This window comes from Phoca vitulina, unplaced genomic scaffold, assembly GCF_004348235.1.
Source record: "Phoca vitulina isolate PV1807 unplaced genomic scaffold, GSC_HSeal_1.0 scaffold4, whole genome shotgun sequence".
Classification (NCBI taxonomy): Eukaryota; Metazoa; Chordata; class Mammalia; order Carnivora; family Phocidae; genus Phoca; species Phoca vitulina.
The window spans coordinates 31,913,231-31,930,020 of NW_022589707.1; the positions used below are offsets into that span (position 1 = coordinate 31,913,231).

General features: G+C 39.3%; 1 pseudogene; it reads right to left on the reverse strand.

The window, feature by feature from the left end:
* Positions 1–4,386: 4,386 nt before the first annotated feature.
* LOC116630628 lies at positions 4,387–7,096 on the reverse strand (annotated as a pseudogene).
* Between the last annotated feature and the right edge of the window lie 9,694 nt (positions 7,097–16,790).

Consider the following 16,790-nt stretch of genomic DNA (forward strand, 5'->3'; position numbering starts at 1 on the left):
GTTCTTTATCAAAACTCTGATACAATATACTTGCTAACTTATAAGTCACCTCTTCAATGCTGCTTTCACAACTGTGTGGTTTACCATGGAGGTACTTTTAGTAAACTAATCTGGTGAGTTAAAAGTTGAATTTCAAAAATGTGAAAACTATCTACAGCAGAATACAGACTTACTTGTAAAAGAAAACAGTCTTAAAGATGTTCACTGTTATGTTTCATAGGTAAAGGTAAAATCATGAAAACAGAATAGACTTCCATTTGTGATAAATACGTTTTCAGATTTCTATGGACCCTTCAATATGAATGATACATTGTCAGCAAAAGACACAGATCAGTAATTGAAATAATATAGTTTTTTTTCTAGTATCAGAGATGGATTGTATGTCCTAAAAACATTTTAAATTTAGCTGGGAAAAAAAAAAAGATTAACAACAAAAGAAACAAACCAACAAAAACCCTACATGTCATTCCTACATACCTTACAGAACACAGCGTTATTTTATCCCATAATCCATAAAACTATACTAGTCTTTAAGACCATAGCTAATCTGAGATATAGTTAATTTTTTCTCACCCACCTGGGAAGAGTACGCAGAGTAAAACTGAGACAAAATTCTAATGAAGATCAGTTGCAGAACCAGTGTCTCCAAATGCCCATAAAGGATGCACATAAAAAAACAAAAGTCTGGCTGCAAGCATGATTCTTTCACTATAGCATCAGGGGGTCATCCTATGAGCCAAGTTAAAGAATCTAACAAAGATTCTCATTTAAAAACAGACACCTGGGGGCGCCTGGGTGGCTCACTCCTTAAGTGTCAGCCTTTGGCTCAGGTCAGGATCCCAGGACCCTGGGATCAAGCCCCGCATTGGGCTCCCTGCTCCGCGGGAAGCCTGCTTCTCCCTCTCCCACTCCCCCTGTTTGTGTTCCCTCTCTCACTGTGTCTCTCTCTGTCAAATAAATAAATAAAATCGTTAAAAAAAAATAAATAAAAAGACAGATGGGCAAAGGACATCACTAGAAATTTAAGAATAAGGAAATCCAAAAGGCACATCAATACAATTGAACATGTTTAAATTTATTGTAATTAAATAAGTATAAATAAAAAATATTGTTTCTTCTCTTCCAGATCAGCAAATATGAAAGGACTGAAAATAACTAGCATTAGAGACAGCATGAAGAATATCTATCCCACATAGTATCAGTAAGAAAATAAGGCAACTTTTATTCTGGAAATTCCATTACTAAAAATATATCTTAAGGAGGTATGAATAAGTACACAGAGAATTTTAAGCAAGAAAGTTCAGAGAAGCATTTTTAATATCAGAAGTTTGAAAACAATCTAAATTTCTATCAATTAAGAACTATCCTGAGTTATCTAAGCTCCATATTAAAGTGATCAAGAATATCGATGTTGATTTGAGTCTCTGAATTTACTGTTCCCCTTATAGCCATGTGCCCCCTCCCCCCACCTTCCTCAACACTCTCTCAGTTAAGCCAGGGCACGTGACTACTATGAATAATGAGTGTTGAGCAGAGGTGATGGGTGACACGTCTATGTTGATGTATTTAAGAGCCAGTGTGTGAACATTCATCTCCCCTCTGCCCCTGACCTAGAAACTGTATTTCTAAATAGCATATCTGCAAGGCAAATGTTGGCTGAAATATCGAGTCACTAATAGGAAGATAGCTACTGGAGCCACAACAGACTTTATGAGATCAAAAAACAAACTTATGTGTGTTGTTTGGGAGATTTGGCGATTTATTAATTACCATCATAGAGAACAGCCTACCCTAACAAAAGAATTTCTAGCAAAAGTGGGATACTGTTGTAAAAAATATATATATATGGCATTGGCTTAGTCATCAAGTGGAAGGTAGCAAGAAAACTATTTCCAGAGACCAGTGAAATATTATATTCATGCTATGTAGTACCAAAACATTTGATAAAATTGAAGACTTAATAACTTGAAAGAGACTCTATACCTAATTAACTTGTAGCCCTGGGCCGATGACTATGATGACTGAATGAATTTAATAGCGTGTGTTAATGGTTATTGGTGGTGTTTGGCAAGTAGTACAAGAAAAGTGAGATCAAGATAGAATTAGTACCAAGGAGGGTACTGGGAAGCAAGACCTCAAAATGAAATCTTAGAACAATTATTTTTGTCCTTGAAAACAGAGCTGGGATCCTTGCTTATGGCAATAGGATGCTAGTAATCCATGGTGCTCTGTGGTATCATAATTAAATCATCACCTGTGACTGACTGTGAGGGTCTGCCAATTCAAGTGCTTTGAGATACTGAAGGGTCTGTTTCTGTTACATAATTATTTAAAAACATTGATGAGGGAGAGATACTTCTGCACTACAGAGTTTGCAGAAAGAAAATGGCAAGTTTGGGTTTTGAACATTCTGATTTCAAAGCAAAAAAAAAAAAAAAAGGATTCCTAGAATATTAATGGACAATTGGCACTGCTTAACTTCCAATGAGAAGGTAGTGGTAATTACTGTAATAGGACATAAGCATGAAATCATAACCTGAATGTTAAGAACGCGGGTTTTTTGGTTTTTAGTTTTTGACTAGTGTCTAACCAATCATAGTGTCTTTAGAAATAAAATATATGAGCAGCTTACTAAATATTACTTGTTACAGTCTGAATGTGTCTCTCCAAAATTCATATGTTGAAATCCTAATGCCCAATGTGATGATATTAGAAGGTAGGGCCTTTGGCTGAAACCCTCACGAATGACATTAATGCCCTTATAAAAAAGGCCCAAGAAAGCTCCCTCGCTCCTCCCACCATGTGAGGACACAATGAGAAGTCTACTGGAAAAGGGTCTTTACCAGAACCTAAGTATCTGGCACCCTGATCTAAGATTTCCAGCCTCCACAACTGTGAGAAATAAGTTTCTTTTGTTTATAAACTACCCAGGTATTTTGTTAGACAGCCCGACTAAGACATTACTTTATATAACAGGGAAAAAAATAGGTCTGGTGACCAAACAGACTTGCGAAACCGCAACTGAAGTCATAGCTGCTTACCCAGTACTTATAGATCCAAGAGTTCACAGACCCAAAGTGCTGGATGGATGGGGACGCTAGTTCCCCTGGAGGAAGGACCCCAAATAACTGCCACACATACTGTAAATTTTTCTCCTACTCTTCCCGAAGGTACTTACCACCATTTTCTTTGGTGACTGGCACGTGGGAAAGACGAGACAGCCAGGCCTTTAAAAATGTACTAAATGCAGGCTCAGAATTGGTATTCATTCTTGAAGGCCCCAAAATGCCACAATATTCCGCAAGTCAAAATGAGCATATAGTGATAATTTGATAAACGGCGTTTTCATTCAAGTCTGTATCACAATGAACTCCGTGGGCACAAGGACCCCTCCTGTGATTATATTCCCATTTCCCAGACGCATAGTTTAAGTAGATCTACTTAACTGGCAGACACCGGCTCCCTACCTCATGGAATAGGGGCTATTATTATGAAAGGCAGGATCAGGTGGACTCCCATAGCACCTCCTCTCCCTCTACCAAACAACCTAGGGAAACTGGAGGTAAGAGCCACCAGCAGAAAGCAGGCGGATCTCCACAGATAACTATGCACTGCCATAAACTTAATCAGGTGATTCCACCAATTTCAGCTGCTAGTTTAGAAACAGTATCTTTACGGAACAAATTATCAAAGCCTCTGATACCTGGTATGAGCCAGTTTCTCTGCATTCTTCTTCCAGAATCTGGATGGTGGGGATGCATGAAGCCACTGAGGGCAGTAGGACAAGTGACACGAGGGAGTTCCAGGTGTGTGCACGCTGATGTCTGAGAAAGGTTTACCAGCTTCTTCTGGTGCCCTGGCTCCTCACAGCCCGGCTGGGCCTCGGAGGCCCTAAAGCTTCCTGGAGCAGAGCCAGACTCCTTGCTGGGGAGGCCCCCCAGGCTACAGTGCATCATATTCCTGCGCTCTCCCCACAGTAGTCCAGAATATACCTCCCCTAGTGCCTTCTGCTTTTTCTTTTTCTTTTTTTAAGATGACGAATAGTACACCGACATGTAGTTGACTTCTGCTAGAAACCGGATATACCCAGCGTTTAAATCGAGTACGGCCAACATTCTGTCAGAGGCAGAGGAGGCTGCCCGCGAGCGAGTAAGGCAGGCTGGCGCAGTCCGGGACCGTGGACTTCATAGCTGGGAATAAAGAAGGGCTGATGAGGACGTCCATGTTTCCATGTTGGGGTTCACCGAATGCTGCCTCCGCTTCGTAACCACGATGGGTTTCTCATTTCCAAACATGTCAACTTCACTTTTCCGTCCCCTGACATTTAATCCACTGATTTAAACATATATTGTACATGAGTTACAAATCCTCACTTCTGCCACTCTGCTAGAACTTTTCCAGAAAAGCCTCCATTTCTTCCTTGATCCCGTTTCTACAAGTAATGCGAAGTTACTGTCAGTGTTTGGAGTCTGGAGCTGACGAGCTGCTGGTCGGTCATCCCGGCCAAGCAGCGGGCAAGGCCGGTGGAGGTGGTGTGGAAGTACCGCGGAAGGGGAGGTGGACACCCCCCCGGAGTCACAGCGGCGGCACGAGGCCATGGCGAGGTGGCGCAGGCGCGGCGCGGCCCCTTCCCACGGGAAGAGCGAGTCCAAGTCTGTCCACTGCAAGACAGGAAAGCGGGCAAGCTGCTCCCACAGCCGCGCGCTGAAGTTGTGCAGGAAGAGGTCTCGGCCCCTCCCTGCCACGGGCTGCCCTGCCCACAGGTGGGCCCACAGGTGTTGCGGTCCTGGTCTTCGTTGCACTTGCCCCCACGGCCAGACCAGAGCAAGCGAATGTCGAGAGGCTCAGCATGCTTTCGCGGAGGGGCGCGGGTACCTGGTGTACAGCTATTGACAGGACAATTGCTTTTTTTCCCTCTTTAACAATTGTGAAAAAACATGAAGAGGAGTCAGCTTTTACCTAACATAGTTGAAAGTTGTTTAGAACCCAGTTAACTCTCCATTTCTCTACCAAACTCCAGTCTGGTTAGGTTTGCATCACAGTGAAATCCTACAGAATAGGACATTTCTTCCACTACCTGATGACATCATGAAAACTGGACCAGATGAGCAGGAAGCAGGGGTTGTCTTGGACGATTTAATAAGATACACAGGAAGCCAAAAGATGAGAGAGATAAATCCTACCACAATTCAAGGGCTAATCACTGCAGTCATGTTTCTGGGACCTAGTTGTTGTGACATTCTCTCCAAAGTGAAAGATACTTCATTTTCACTTTTTACTTTTAAAAAACAAATACAGTGGCTGGAGCTCTCTGAATTCTTGAGACAATATATACCACTTTGGAGTGTGCTATTCTTACTAATTTATGGAAACCCATACGGTTAAAAGTTTTTAGAGGAGCCTGGAGGTGGCCCAGGTTCTAAGGCAAGCCAGTCTGCTACTTGAGCCTATTCACACATCTGATCTAACAATGCTTACTGTGTCTGAGAAAAATGGGAATATTATAAACAGTTCTGGCAATTTCCAATAAGAGAAATGCAGTGCAGATACACAGGGATTAGGAATTGGGAATCAAAGCATTACTCCATGTTTCTCTTACACAGAAAATTATTTTTTTTGACAATTCCTCCTGCATTGCCTCTTCTCCATGCTACATCTATTTCTTCATGGAAAATTCCATTGACAAGTTGACTGAGGAGGAAAAAAAAAAAAAAACTCAGACTTTTATAGATGGTTCTGCACTATATTCCTGGAACCAACAGGGAGTGGCCTTTTGTAGCATCACTGTTCTATTCAGGAATGTTCTTGAAAAATAGTACTGAAGAGAACGTAACCCAAGAGAAGAATTTCATACATTTGATTTTCCAGTTTGTCTGGACCAAGAGATAGCTCCTGAAGCACTGGTAGTGGCTAATGGTTTGACTGGATCGAGAGGGACATGGGAACAACTGGAATATTGGTGAGAAGAAGATCTGGAGAAGAGATGTGCAAATGAACTTTTGCAATGTGCACAGAGTATGAAGATCTTCATATCCGTGTTAATGTTCATCAGCGGGCATTCACTGTAGAGGACAGTTTCAAATATCAGATGGAAATGACAGCGTGTTCTATTCCTGTCAGTCTTATCCATGGACACATAAAAAATGTCCATGAGACTACTCTGCATGGGTCAAAAAATGGACTTCCCCTCATCTGATCCTTTTATTGATACTATTGGGTACTTAATCTGTCAACATCAGAGACCAAAACTACCATTCTTCCTTGGGTGTGGCTGGAGGACTGGCCAGATAGCTTTTGACAGGCTGTTTACATTACACTTTGCTATTTGATGGGGGAGCTACAACTTCCACCAACAGGGGGAACTTTAATTAGAAGGACGCTTTAAAGCATGAGGATGGAAAAGAGATGTGCTCCATTCTAAATGCTCCCTATTCCTGTCAGCATCATGCCAGCCATGGTTCTTCATCTTAGAAGCAATAGTTAGTTCACAGTCCTTGATTTCTTCTGGCATTCCCAGGACTGGCTTGATCACAGTCCATCAGATATGTCAGCAGCAGCCAAAGTGTCTCCTTCCCAGATGGGTCAGGCCTCTCCTCCATGTTTCTAATTCATTATCTGTATCCTTAGCTTCTGCCTGTGGTTCCTCAGTCCTAGAGTTGACAGCTTCCTCCCACAATTATTATCTCTGTGGTATGTCACTATTCCCTTTTGGTTTCTCGGGCCCCTCAATACCTTTTTGACCCATTCCCAAAGTCTTGAGAATTTTCCATTTGAAATCCCATCTGACTTCAAATTAGCAAATACACATTGGAGAAACCTTATGAATGTAAGATATATATGGAAAAATCTGCCAGCAGTCAGTCCTCAATTTTTATTGCATACAGAGAAACTTTATGAATATAATGATTCATTTGAACACACATGTCACTTTATATAAGAGACCGCACACCGGGAAGAAAAGTGATATAAGCATTAAATGTGGGAATGTCTTCAGCAAAAAGTTCCATGTCACTATTTATCAGAACACTCACACCAGTATCTTTAGACCTATGAGACTGGTATTGCTTTCTTGAGTGTCACAATTTGAAAGGCCCATTTTGGCCCTCTTTAAACCATATCTCTTCACAGGGCACTAAGTCCAGAACCAAAAGAAGGACTCAGCCAAAGCCCTATGGCATTCCTGCTTAAACATGCTCCTTGTACCACAGATCTCATAACTTCCTGTCCAAATAGCTCTAGGGCCAATTAGAGGGCCTGCATGAGCCTGTTCCTCAGATTTGTTGATCAGCAAGTGTGGAAACACTTCAGCTTGTATGGTACACAAGAGGTGGGCAGAGGAAGGAGCTTGGCTGTACACGATGAAGTGCCACACACCCTCAACAAAATGCTCCTCACAGTGCAGGATGATCCTGGATATGAGAAGAGAGCGGGTGGTAGGCTCCAGGCCCAGAGGAGTTCAGTCATATCTGTGATAATGCCCATGAATTCAAGAACCAAAATGCAAGCACTCATGAAAAAAAGAACTAAAATAGGAATGAGATGTGAACATTTGAAAGTGTGCATGTGTTCAACAATAAATCAAAACTTACTATATATCAAAGAATTCACACTCAGGGAAAATCTTATCAAATATGATATGAGGAAATAAAGCTTTTCTCTTAGATATAACCGTATAAATCATGTTTCAGATGTGATACCAAACATTTTATAGAAAAGATTACAGAATACTTCTTTATTAATAAGTTCAGTCAATGTGGAATAGACCTATTCAAAGCTATTCAAAAAGCAACTGAATAATTTTAATAATCAGACAATGTACATTAAGCATATACACAAACTTTCCCTGAGGTAGAAAGGATTTATCTGAAAATGTAGAGATACTGGACTTTCTTGTTAATCCAACATAACCATGACCATAAAATTAATATAGTAAATGATGCCATAACTAGAGTACATTTATCAAGGTTTTCTACATTAATACCACCAGTATGGCATAATACACAGTGGAAATATAATAACCCTTTAGAAGTTTAAACTATCATACCACAAACGTTTTCTCCTATTATTTCTTGGAAAATATAAATAGCTTTTGACATTTGTAACTGAATTGTCCTTTCAATAAAAAGCTATTATTTTGGTTAAGTTGCAAAAAAGGACTATGTGTGAAAAATGCTCAGTAGAACATATCAGCAGATTGCAAAATTTCAGGGCTAAAATTAGGTTAAGGGCATTGTCAGAAAGTGAATATTTTCATGTTAAAGTTTTTGAAACATATTTTACTGCAACTTGGGTTAAGGAAAAGCCTTGGAAGTACAAAGATAACTGCATAAACGATCTACCTCAGGGAGGATTTGAGATTCACCTCCTTAAAGGTACGTGTTGTGTATCAAAGGGGAATGCAACCTGGGGCCACAGAGATATTATGTGGGTTGTAAACTGGGAAAGACTGCCTAATCCTATTCCCACACCTCCAGATGTTTCCGTACATTCCAGAGGGTAAGAACCAAGGAGGTTTGCCTTCTCTTTCCAAGAAGAATTTGTTTACACAAGGGAGTAAAGATTACTTTCCCTCTCACAGGAGAAGAGAAACATTTGTCCTCCTATATAAATGCTCAGATTCATATTTTGGGGGTTCCTCATTTAGAGTAGAGAGCCAGGTACATGTAAGGTCACATCTATCTGGCTTTCATCACATGACCCAAGAAGGGAAAAAATTGAGACAAAATGAACTAATGCAGCTATTGATATGAGTAATAATGCGTCCCTGACTCAGAAACCTTATGCCTATTTTTAGAATAATGCAAATAAATATAAATATTGAAACGTAATAGGTATGACCTTTCCACTTTCTAAACTCACATTATATACCATTAAATTGAGAAAGACCTTTGAAGGCAAGAAAGGAAAGAAATACAACAGATGGAAGGGCTATGTCTAGAAAAGAATTATAGATGAGCTTATTGGCACATGGAAATGAGAATAATTGGAAAGATAGGAAGGCTTTTAAGATTATGAGAGAGTCATACTGCCAAAAAACCATAAATTTTTGCCTTTAAAAGTCTGTGATTGTTCAGTGCTTAAAACAACCCTTGGCTCTACAGTTCTCCAAGGTCAGAAATTAGACTGAAAAAGCTGTGCAGCCACCAAGCAGAGCAAAACCTAAGACGCATTTTAAATGCACCCAAGAAGGACAGAAAGGAGAAACAACAACAACAACAACAAAATGAAACAAAAACTCCCTCATGATAAGTGGAGCCTGAACCCTCAGATTCAAGAACAACTTTGGAGCCTAATCACCAGACTCCCCACATTCCTAGGGTAAAGAATTCCATAGTACTTGCCAGTAGAATTCCAGAATTTCTCTAGACCAGTGAAATCTGGTGCCTAGACGTGAAGCAGAAATATTTAATGGTCACCAAATATCCACGTGCTCCCCTACTTTCCCTAACCGCTTTGCAGTTAAAAGAAGTAGTGTTAGGAGTTTTATCCAACAGACTTTGAGCAAAAGTGACCTGAGTCACTCTGGCGCAGAAGCATTGAGATAAAGTTCTCTCTTCCATGTAAAGGTTACCTAAAAACTAGGTAGTAGTGTTTCTACATGATACAAGCCAAGTGGATCCCACAGCTTAGAAGGAAGCTCCCCTTGAGAACCACTGGACTCCTGCCGATTTTGAGTGAGAAATAAGTGCATGTTGTTAAACTACGGAAATTTGGAGGGCTTTGTTACTACAGTATTGTGTATCCCAGCAGTGCTCAATCAGGGGTGATTTTGGCCCTACTAGAGATATCTGGCCATGTCTGGAGGCATTTTTGGTTGTCACAACTGTGAAGGGAAAGCCACGAGCATCTAGTGGGTAGAGGCCAAGGATGCTGCCAAACATCCTGTGATGCACAGGACAGCCCCCCATACAGAGAACTGTTTGGCCAAAAATGTCGATGGTGTCACTGTTGAGGAATCCTGGCCAAGCCTAACTGGGTCCACATGACATTTAAATGGCCCATGATATACTGTTAAGTGAAAAGAAATCTCAGATTTATTCTAATCATCTTTATGCAGCATTTTGAAATGGTGTGAATCTCCCTGTATCCACTTGTGCCTGTAATCTATTCTTTCCACACTCTCCAGAGTGATCTTTTTAAAAAATGTAAAGCAAATCACATCACTTCCCTGCTCAAAACTTCAAAGGCTTCAATCACACTCATAATAAAAACTCTACTCTGCACCTTGGCCTATGAGGTACCTGCCCTCCTACCAATCCAATGTCATTGCTATCCCTTACACAAGGCCTTATACAGTCCTTCAGATTTGCCACATACATTCCTGCCGTGAAACCCTCTTCCTGATCTGTTTATCCTCTAGATAACTGATGTCTCTGCCCTCAGTGGAGGGCTCTGCTCCAAAGCCTCCTCCCCAGAGAGGCTTTCCCTGATTACCCTACCTGGAATAGATTCCACTTCCAGTCATTGCTTATCCCCTTACCCTGCTTTATTTTCCCTCACAGAACTTAGGCATACCTGAAATTTTGCTGTGTATTTCTTTGTTTGCAATCTCCCGCACCAAAATTAGCTGCATCAAGTAGAGGTTTAATATTTTCTCCACATCTCTAGGCTTAGAATCATGGCTAGATCTTAGAAGTACATGATAAATACTTGTTGAATAAATGACTAAATGGATATAAATGCATTAAGGGATACCAGGAACTATGAAAAATGTTAATATTGTTCACCCTTGGGTTGTACAATTTCAAAGGATTTTCGTTTCTTACTTATAACTCATTTCCTACCTCTGTTACTTTATACACCAATTTTTATTTTATTAATGTGAATGTCACATGTAAGAGGGTTGAGTTTTAGAGGCAATTTCTTCATTATATCCATGAAGAGAGGAATTATGTAACAAATCTACATTTTGGCTTGTTATACTCTCTTGGAATCAAATGGCACAACCCAGATTCCCCAAGTTTTGTATTTTATTTTTATTTTTCTAAAGAGTTTTTTATTTATTCATTTAACAGAGAGAGAGAGAGAGAGAGGGAACACAAGCAGGGGGAGCAGCAGAGGGAGAGGGAGAAGCAGGCTCTCCACTGAGCAGGGAGTTCAACATGGGGCTCCATTCCAGGACCCCGGGATCAGGACCAGAGCTGAAAGCAGATGCTTTACCCGCCGAGCCACCCAGGTACCCCTCCCCTAGTTTTGTATTTTAATAAAGACTTTTCTTTTGGTGGATATTAAGTCCATCTAAGGAAATAAAGGAATAAGAAGAATTTCCCTTAATGCCTCAAAGGATTTCAACTGAAAGTACGAGGATCAAATTAAAGGAGAGTTCCACAAATAACATGTTATAAAATAATAAGACTCCGGGGCACCTGGGTGGCTGAGTCAGGTAAGTGTCTGCCTTCAGCTCAGGTCATGATCCCAGGGTCCTGGGATCAAGCCCCCCATCAGACTCCCTGCTCAGCAGGGAGCCTGCTTCTCCCTCTCCTGCTCCCCCTGCTGTGCTCTCTCTCTGTCAAATAAATAAAATCTTAAAAAAAATAGTAAGATTCCTATCCAATCTCAACCTTCAGAACAGCTCTTAGAAACTAAGTACACTCCTATATTCATCACTGGTGAGCTCTCAATGAACTGCAAAACAATGATAAAGAAAATATGAATTTGTTCTAATGAGAAACTCTGGGTACAATCCACATTTGAGATAATTAAAAAATAATGGACATTGAGTATTGAGAAAGGATATTAATCTTCACTAATGAATGAGACTGTATTATGATGTTATAATTAAAATGTCTGTAGTTTCTTTTGGAAATGACAAGCATCAACAAAATAGGAAAGATTTAAGATGAGCTTAAGAAAGTCTAATCTGGGTGTATCTCTGAAGAAAAACCTATAGTGAATATGGGTATAGTGAATATGGGTATAGTGAATATGGGGATGAACAAAAAAGAACAAGCTCTTTTCATATACTAGAAAGAAAAATTTTCAGGGGGTAAAATCCAACATTGAAATTAAAGTGTTTTGTTATCAGGTTATAAACTGTTTTAATAAAAATGATATCCTTTTTTTTTTAAAGATTTTTTTAAAGATTTTTTTACTATTTGAGAGAGAGAAAGAGAGAGTGTGCATGCGTGGGGGGAGGGGCAGAGGGAGAGAATCTCAAGCAGACTCCCCACTGAGTGTGGAGCCCAACACAGGGCTCCATCTCACGACCCATGAGATCATGACCTGAGCTGAAACCAAGAGTTGGACGCTTAACTGACTGAGCCACCCAGATGCCCCAGTAAAAATGATGTCCTAAACAATATCACAATGAAAACTTTCAGCTAGCATTCTTTAAGTATCTCAAACAGTGCATTGGTGTTTTCACTACGTCCAATAGGAGAGGAAAATACAAATGGACAACTGGAAAGTACTTCAAGTTTAAAAAATTAGATACTGATGACAAAATTGATACAAAACTTTGGATAAATAATATCCACACTGGCACAACTATTTGACTTGTGTCTTAAAGAATAAGGCTGACTAGGGGCGCCTGGGTGGCTCAGTCGTTAAGCGTCTGCCTTCGGCTCAGGTCATGATCCCAGCGTCCTGGGATCGAGCCCCACATCGGGCTCTCTGCTCCGCGGGAAGCCTGCTTCTCCTTCTCCCACTCCCCCTGCTTGTGTTCCCTCTCTCGCTGTGTCTCTCTCTGTCAAATAAATAAATAAAATCTTAAAAAAAAAAAAAAAAAAAAAAAAAACATTTTAAAAAAAAAGAATAAGGCTGACTAAAATACGGAGTCATTTATTTAAAAAAATCCAAACCACATGTACCTTAAAAAGATAAATACCTATTGATATAAATGGTAATTCAATCAAAATAGCACAAAAAATATTAAGATGATATATCCAAGTATCTGGAGAGTGGGTAATGAAATCAAGAGCAATAAGCCAGTAATGTGGCAAAGTTATACTTAATAGATACTTTTACTTAATATCATTATCCAATTGAAGATGTGACTATGAACAGAATACAATAGATGTTTTATAGTAAGGTTTTATTAACCATTTTGACATGATACCCCTTGATATTTGACTTCCAAAATTAATACAAATTGGTTTGGATATGAACACGATCCTGTAGACAGGCAATGGATTTTTAGGTTAAGCAAAAGTTAACCACAGATTAATATTAATGGAGCCCATTGGATAAGCCTCCAATCAGTTAACATATCAGTGAACTTATGCATTGGAAGGCACTGAGTTTAATGGTAAACAAAGTAATTGAGTACTTATTAATGAGTAAAAAATGAGCTTTAATTACATTTGCTGATTATATGAAAATGGAAGAGTAGTGAAGAATGACAGTGTTACGCGGGCTTTAGCAGGAATGAGGTTGTAGGTGTGGGAAACAGGTGCTTTAGAAACAAGTATTACTCGGGATTCCATCTCAATGAGTTGATATTTGGGTGATTTGTTTATTCGTTTCTCCTAAAGCAGTGACTTTCTTTGCCTGAGAAAAGCAGCAACAGTAAAAGAGTGGGCAGATTTGGGGATTCATGGCTGATTTTAATTCTGTATTTTATAAATTCACAAAAATTATTTTAACCTTTGGAAGCTGCTTGACAGACTGAGAATGGTCAAAAAGGATAACCACGAAAAATATGAAATTATAATTTGATAATTTATTCATTTATACATATTTATTATACTCTTCCTCTGTGCCAAGCGTTGTTCTAAGACTTTAGAGTGTTTGTGAATAAAAAAGATTAATTTTTGCCCCTGTGAAATTTACACTGTAGCAAAATTGCTTCCTTCTGGATTTCTTTTCTTCCCTCAGTGACACTATACAGGGTTTTACATGAAAGCAAAGTATCTGTTCTCCATGCTATCAGAGAATGGGAGAATAGACTCAGCATTTACGTAGTACCTACTGGCTTTCTGTGTTGCATCTTGGGGGTACAGAGATGCAAAGCATCTATAGCTACTGGGAAAGTATTTAGGGACAAAATATATTAAGAGGTATTACCTGAGACTCGATGAAATTTTTTAGACACATAAGGAGAGACCTGGACGGAGGGGGCGGCATGTGAAAGCGTGACATGTTTTATGAATGTAAAGAAGAGTAGGAGAATAAAGGCCAGATCATAATGAATTGTGTATATCATGCAAATAGGTTTAAAGTACAATCATGGGGAAAGGGGAGTCACTGAAGGATTTGCAACAGGGAAATATGATCACATGTGTGTAAGGCCCACACTAGTGAAGAGGAAAATGAGCCTAGGTACAGGGAAACTGAGGAGTCTATTGCCATAGCCATGGGGACAGATGAAGAAACTGTGCCATCTAAAAGCGCTGATTTTCAAGATCTATAAAGAACTTCTCAAATTCAACACCCAAAAAACAAATAATCAAGTCAAAAAATGGGCAGAAGACATGAACAGACACTTCTCAAAAGAAGACATACAAATGGCTAACAGACACATGAAAAAATGTTCATCATCATTAGCCATCAGGGAAATTCAAATCAAAACCACATTGAGATACCACCTTACACCAGTTAGAATGGCAAAAATTGACAAGGCAAGAAAAAACAAATGCTGGAGAGGTTGTGGAGAAAGGGGAACCCTCTTACACTGTTGGTGGGAATGCAAGTTGGTACAGCCACTTTGGAAAACAGTGTGGAGGTGCTACCCTATGACCCAGCAATTGCACTACTGGGTATTTACCCCAAAGACACAGATGTAGTGAAAAGAAGGGCCATATACACCCCAGTGTTCATAGCAGCAATGTCTGCAATAGCCAAATTGTGGAAAGAGCCGAGATGTCCTTCAACAGACGAATGGATAAAGAAGATGTGGTCCACATATACAATGGAATATTACTCAGCCATCAGAAAAGATGAATACTCAACTTTTACATCAACATGGATGGACCTGGAGATTATGCTAAGTGAAATAAGTCAAGCAGAGAAAGTCAATTATCATATGGTTTCACTTATTTGTGGAACATAAGGAATAGCATGGAGGACATTAGCAGAAGGAAGGGAAAAATGAAGAGGGGGAAATCAGAGGGAGAGACGAACCACGGGAGACTATGGACTCTGAGAAACAAATTGAGGGTTTTAGAGGGGAGGGGGGTAGGGGAATGGGTTAGCCCAGTGATGGGTATTAAGGAGGGCACATACTGCATGGAGCACTGGGTGTTATATGAAAACAATGAATCATGGATCACTACATCAAAAACTAATGATATACTGTATGGTGACTAACATAATAAAATAAAATAAAATTTTTTAAAAATCATCAAAAAAATAAAAAAATAAATAAAATGGGAACACCTACTCACAGGTTCATACACATATAAGTTGAAATTAACTCAAATTAAGTAGAATTACACATTCAGGTCCTTAACCATACTAAGGATGTTTGAAATATTGGATCAGATGTGGAACGTTCCCATCACCCACAGACATTCTATGGCGGAGGTGGCTACCTAACTGTGGACAAGAGTCCCCTCCTCTGGGGAAGAAGTGAGATTAGACTGAGGGAGGAAAGGAAGGCCCTTTAAGGGGAGAAAACTAGATTATTCAGTGTGTCTCTACGTTTTAATTTTTTTACACCAAGAATGTAATCATGTGCCACTTGTGAAAACTGAAAAAAAAAAAAAAAATCAAACCCTAAACTTGGTAGTTACTGAGGGGATGAAAAGGAAGGAATAGGCAGAGAGGTAGACTAAATCTCTCTTCAAGTTCTGTTGCTTATTTTTAGCGCTCTCTATTTGACCTTGGCCAGAATTTAGGGAAACAACTCTCAATATGTCAAAAACTTACTAGTATTTAATATAGAATATTTACATTTAATAAGAAAACTATTTGATACTATATGATACTGAACTTATATTTATTACTCTTATTACTATTATTATTTACAGGGAAAAAAAGCAACACTCAAAGACAGGAAATTACACTCACCATGAACTATACATGAAGATTTGGATAGAAGACAGAGGACTTTCTTTTAGTCAGGCATTTCATCCACCTAGAAAGACTGTTGAGGTCTGAGTAGGAGACTGGTAATAGAGGTAGTTTTGCCATTGAAGAGAGACAGATACACAGCACTACATAGTAGTGACCAACTGAGCAGGGTCATGTTGTATATAGAGGATGATCCTTCCAGGGCTATGGGAGAGAACATTCGTTATGAACCTGGTGCAGGATTAGAGTAGAAATGTTTGGCAGACATAGTGATTGGCATTCTCTGGTATTTTGATATTTAAATGCTACTGATCAAAGATAGAAAAAAAAAAAAGAGAAAATCAGAAAAATAACCTCCTTTGAAATAAGGAAAAGAAGAAGAAAAATAGGGGACAGAAATATCTTTTCACATCTAACAATCCTTGCTACTAGATTTTGAATGAAACTAAACCTACAGTAAATGGTAAAGGAGGTAAGGTTTTGTTAATAGTCACTGTTGTTTATTAGTTTTTTTTTCTTTACTTCCGTGTCCTTTTACCCATACCCATCTCTTTATCTTATGTAATGAAGGAGAGAAAAACACAATTCCTGTACTAGGCTGCAGTCTTTTAGAATGTATCTTTTGCTTCCTGCTAAGGGGAAATCAAATGCAAAGAAGAAAGTTTCCCAAATTACTAGCTCATCACAAGTGAATGGGAAAAAAAAAATAGAAGCTTTTCCTTCAAGTACCTAACATTTATAAGCAGAAGGATAAATTAACAGAATGACAGGTGTTGGGAAATGACAAAAGGAAACAGATTACTGATGGGAATCAAATTACTTAGTCCTCAGTTACATTC